Genomic DNA, 6,000 nt, shown 5'->3' on the forward strand with positions numbered 1-6,000 from the left:
TCCCAGGTGACAATACAAAGAGGACACTTAACGCCAAAATGGTAATCTTGTGAGCTGATGCCACCGCACCCTGGAGGGAAGGGGTTTTCATCTGCACATAAATAGGGATACAATGTCCATTTAGGGAAAAGGGTCCATACCAGATGTAGAAGAGTCTTCCTTTATAGAAACCTCTGCATAAGACGTATTGGAAGACTTGCCTCTTCACTGAAAGGGAGACTCAAAGTTCTCCACATGTGCACACAGGAAAGGGGTGAAACGACCGGTTCTCTAGGGAAAAACAAAGTCTCCCTTAAAAAAATCTAATCTCCACGCCCCTGCTTTATATGAATGTGGAATCCAAATTGATACTCCACTTAAGATTCCGGAATTCCCTAACCAAAAAATACAATAATTCAAGGTTGATCATATCACCTGGAGCCTTAGGATAAGCAACACAAAATTGTTCTCTAGGGAAACTTTAAAAACCAGGATGTAAGGCACAATCATAGGAAAAAAATTGTACTCACTATAAAGAAACTCCCACAACTCTACACACACACAGACACACAACTAAAACCAGAAGGAAATAAGTGCCACAGGGAAGAAAGAGCTAACTGTAAAACACAGGATGATTAATATTCCAGAGCCTAAAATTATGACAAAATATAAGAGAGAGCATAAAATAAGTATGACTGAATCATTAAAAGATAAAATGAATCTTATATAGCGTAATGAACAATCAGGACATCATGAAAAAGAAAACAGATCAATTTTTTAGAGAACTAAACAGAACTTATGGAAACAAAATACAGATATCATTTGGTATATAAAATTCAATGTATGGGTTAAGTAAATTTTAATCTTCAATATCTAGGGTGTTCATTAAAATTCAACAGAAATCTCTAAAGTAATTGTTTAAAAAGAGAATAAAAATAAAGGAGTCAAAATGAAGAATGCAAAATAGGCCGGTCACTATTCTAAGTTCTTCATCTATTTTATCACTTACTGCTCACAGTCTTTGAGGTGGATAGTGCCACTTTTTGTATACGAAGAAAGTGAGTCTCAAACGGATTACATATCCTGGTTACATGGTTAGCAAGGGAGGGAACCAAGCCCGGATAGGCTGTCTCTAGACGCCATGCTCTTAACCATGACTGCAAGGTATATAACAGGCAGGAGAAAAGCAGAGCAAAGCAAATAGAAGTCACAAAACAAGATGCCAGAAATAAAACATCATCACTAATCACAATGTATTTAGATGAAATAAATAATGAGTTAAAAGATTTACAGATTTCATTTGTTTAACTGAGACAAAGCAAAATTAAAACTTAAAACTGGTTGAAAGCTTAGAAGAATAACAGAAAGAGGTCAAAAGTTAGAGCCAGAAAAAGAGACACCTGAGAAATACTAATCAATGGAAATGTTATCACTCAAGCCTCCCTCAGGTTCATAGGTACCTGAAACCCACCTTGGCCTGACACTTACCAGCTCTGTGCCTGAGCGAGACATTCAATCCCCCGGAATCTTCGTTCACTCACCTGTGAATGTAAGGAACGATCCCTCCTTCCATCCGGCCAATTTGTATTGACTGCTGTGCCACGGGTACTGCTCAAGCCACCTGAGGTCCGTCAGTGAACAAATAAGGATCCTTGTCCCTGTAGGACTGAGGAAGAGCAGAACATAAACTACAGTCGTGACAGTCATGTGAAATATATGGTATTATAGAGGGTGATAGAAATAATATGATCCGGGAGAGGGGGTTTCTGGGGCAGAGACAAGGGGAAGGCAGTTTCCAGTTTAAAATGAGATGGCCAGAGCTGGCCTCACTGAGGACCTTGAGAAGGGGGTGCTAGTTGCTGAGCTCCCTCTAACACAGCACCGCACGCTGGGTGACGTGAACCACAGAGGCTCACGGTCTCACAGCCCTGGGGGCGGGGAGTCTGCAGGCAGGGTGTCAGCAGGGCTGGTTCCTCCTGAGGGCTGGGAGGGAGAGGCTGGTCCAGGCCTCTCTCCTTGGCTTGGAGACGACCGTCTTCTCTCCACATCTCAACCCGTCAACTCCCATGTACACGTGTCTCTGTGTCCACATTGCCCCTTTTTATCAGGACACAAGTCATACTGGATTAAGGCCCACCCTAATGACCTCTTCTTAACCAATGACATCTGCAACAACCCTATTACCAAACGGGGTCATGCTCTGTAGTCCTGGCGGTTAGGACTTCAGCATATGAGTTGGACAGAGACCGACCAGGGCAACAGGCCTGTGGGTGCATGTCTGATGTCCCCAAGGGCCAGCAGGGAGGCCAGTGTGGCTGGAGCGGAGTGAGCCAGGGAGAAAACCGGAGATGAGCTCAGCTTGGGGAGGGGGAGGAAAGCTGTAAGGTCACCATAAGGACTCTCGCTTCTTCACTGAGTGAAATGAGAAGCCATTGCAGGATTTTGAGCAGAGAAGATCACACCCAGGGTCTCAATCATGCCTGACTTAGGCGATGAGGATGAAAATATTTAGGCTTTTGAGCTGATAATAGTTAGACTACATGTTGGACTTTGAGTTGATGGTATAGTAAATGAGACTCTGGAGGGTGCTGGGATGACGTGGGTGCATATTGCATGTGGGATGGACAAGAACCAGTGGGGCCAAAGGGAAGAACTTGGTAGAATAATGGCCCCCAATATGTCCACGGTCTGATCCCTAGAATTCCCTGGGAATATGTCACAGTGTATGGCAAAAGGGACTCTGCAGGTGTGACTGTCAAGGACCTTGGGATAGCAGATCACTGTGGGAAAGCAAACGTCATCACGGAGGTCCTTAGTGGAGAGAGGCACATTGGTCAGAGACAGACATGTGAAGTGGCAGCAGAAGTCACAGTGACACAGGGCCCTGGGCCAAGGAGTGTGAGCACCTCTGCAAGCTGGGAAAGGTAGGAAGATGAATCCCTCCCAAGAGCCTCGGTGTGGAACGCAGCCTTGGCCACATGTTGGTTTTAGCCCACTGACATTGACTTTGCACTTCTGCACCCTAGAACAGTGAGACAATGGATGTGTGTTACTTTAAGACACTGAGTCTGTGGTTCTTTGTTACAACAGCAATAGGAAAGGAACCCAGGAACCAACATGAACATGAACCACAGGCTGCCTGCTGTGCTGGCAGGAAGTCCTTTGTCTCTGATCCTGGGGGAGTGTCCTGTCTTCTGGCAGCATCCACAAACTACCTCATGCGAACTTGGCAGCTTGCAGGTGGTCAAATCTTAACCCTGCACAGTTCTTGATATTTAGTTAATAAAAAAGATGGTGTCATCATGGGTATTTTATCATCTTTTAAGTACACTTCAGTCTTCTAAATGAGAGACTGTGTAAATAGTTTTCAATCTTAATAATAAATAACTGTGGTTTTATTTGGTTACTTAAATTATGAATAATAATATTCACATTAGTAAAATTTATTACAATCAACATTCTTCAATGAAAATATCAAGTTTCTTTTTGCATGAACATGTATTAACTACAAGAAATGTTCCATGCTTTGTTCTACGATTTAGAGTTAGAGTCTTAAAGAATAATAATTTCCTCAAAAGATATTATGGCGAGGGGATTTCTTTTGGTGTTACAGTTCCTACATAAAATCTGGTGCATGGCTCAGGCCACTGGGAACCTAGAGATGATCAAAATAAGGAGGCATTATAAACACAGAACAATTTTTAAAGGAATTAAAAAACTGGATGTGTGAAAACAAAGAATCAGAGAATATTCTGGTGAAATAAAACTATTTTTCAGCTTAAGCAAGACACTGGGTGAATAAATCTAAAAAGAAAAAAACACCCAGAGATTAGCAGCGAGTCATGCATGCAGTGTGACTGATCAAAAGCAAGTTGTTTCCAAACAGGTGTGCAGGCTTGATGCCTTCATGAATCAAGTCTGTGTGGCACCAGGCCACCTCGAATACATGTTGACGAGGTATGTATAAGCCCTTCAACATCCCAGCTCAAAGCCCACACACGAGCCACACGACCATCACCTACACGTCTGCAAAACACACATCATGGTGAAAAGCACTTTTCTTGCTCAGTAGCCGGTGGCAGAGCACTGTGAGCAGACAGAGATACAGGGACACAGGGACACAGAGGCACCTCCCCTCACTCAGCTGATAAACTTCCGTGCATTCCTGCGGACAGGACTGTCATAAAATGCACCATGCATTGATCCTCCTCCTAGGAAAGAAATGACAGGGTTGTCCTCAGGTTTGAGCAAGAGTGGCCAGGAGATCTCAGAAGAGCTGTTTCAGCACAACCAACAGAAACGATGGCCACCGTGACCACGAGAGACGTCCCCTGCCATCTCGGTAGGCACTTGGGCTCCTGACAAAAGCTGGGCTCCTCAGTAAAGGGTTGAGTAGAAGGCACAGACCTGAGGGATGCCCCAGCAATAGGCAGGAGGTAGGGCCTGGTTTATACTGCTCTGGGTGTATCCCATCCTCATCCGAATACGAAATCAGAAATTTGCAAAACAGCAGAGCTGGGATGGATCACCTACTCCAGACTCCTCTCCTTACAGTTAAAAGGGTGGCAGCCCTGAGAGGCAAAGCAACGTGCTAAAGGCAGAGCGTGGAAGTGGCACCGTGCCAACCCCCGTTCAAGGCCGCTAACAATGAGTATGGGGCCAAGGTCTCCAACTAGGAGAATGAGACAGTGTAAATACTTTGTTCCCCCCAAAACCCCAAATGTTTTTTAAAGGCACAAAAACTCACCTTAACCAGCTCTCTTCTGAAGGGGCTCTCTTCTGTCTCCGTCTTTCTGTCTGTCTCCATTTCTCTCTCTCAGACACAAACACATACAATTTTGTGAAAGGGGAATTCCTGCCATACAAAGACAGACTTCACATCTTCAGAAAGACACTTGACAAAGCACGTTTCTCAATTCAAGTCTTTGTGTGAGGTCTGAGCAACTGGCTTATCTTCTAGAACAATTGGTGGGTCCAAAAACAGGAGATCATCTTCCCCAAAGGAAGAGTTCTGGTCCGTGTTGATGAAGTTGGGGATGTCACATTTCATTAGCCTGTTCGGCTCCTCCTCTGGCCACCTGCTGCATCTGATGGCTTCCTGGAGCTGAATATCACTGTCAAGGGCAATGGTTGAGATACCAGCTTTGGCCTTGCCCAAGTGGTCCACTTCAATGACGTAGCAGTGAAAGAGGGACCTAGATTCGTCATTGCGCTGCCAGAGAACACCTTGGGCACCAGCGGCCTTCCAAAGTCTGACACAAAGCTGTTCAGTCTGAATCTCTTCTTGGGAGACTCTGCATTGCTATAAAGAAAACCAAAATAAAAGATCGCTCACACTCTAGCTCAGTGACCTGAAGAATCATAGTTTTTGCCATCTACTGAGTGCAAGTCCCTGCACAGAGCACGCTTACAAGCACTGGAAGTGAGAGACATCACTTCTGAACACATACAATTAAACCCAAGGCAAAAGTCTCAAGTGAGGGCCCTTGGACCATCCTGAAAAGACATCTTTCCCTGAGAATCTTCAATATTGCTGTACCGCACAACACTGTTTCTCAATGGGACACTCAGATCATCTTCATCAGAATTAGTTAAAGTGCCTCTTAAAATGCAGAATTCTGGGGTACAGACACTCAGCGTCTCCAGAGGTAGGGACCGGTAGTCTGTATTTTCAGAGCCAGCAAGATCACTAAACACGCTCACGTTTAACACCGCCGTCTACATCGGGTCACCTGAGCATCGACAGTGCTGTCTCACGGGGTGGGGGGGTGTCATGTGTGTCAGGGTGCTGATCTACCCACGAGACTCCCCTGATTCTCAGAACTGACAGTGCAGCCCCATTGGGCAAGAAATACCACCACTTCACAATGCATACGCAGGGCGCCCGACTGACAGGTACCATCAGTGATAGGAGAGGGGACAAAACTCAGGTCCCTGATCCCTTGTTTCACTTACTATGGGACAAATGATCAATTCAAGGGTAATAAATCAGTGAATGAGTGAATAACATGACTCTCGTTA

The 6,000-nt window shown here is 44.9% G+C and overlaps 1 pseudogene; it reads right to left on the bottom strand.

The window, feature by feature from the left end:
• The window catches only part of LOC140694623 (melanocortin-2 receptor accessory protein 2-like), a 70,353-nt pseudogene extending 64,634 nt beyond the window's left edge, over positions 1-5,719 (bottom strand).
• Positions 5,720-6,000: the final 281 nt, after the last annotated feature.

The sequence above is a fragment of the Vicugna pacos genome, unplaced genomic scaffold, assembly GCF_048564905.1.
Source record: "Vicugna pacos unplaced genomic scaffold, VicPac4 scaffold_66, whole genome shotgun sequence".
NCBI classification, from domain to species: domain Eukaryota; kingdom Metazoa; phylum Chordata; class Mammalia; order Artiodactyla; family Camelidae; genus Vicugna; species Vicugna pacos.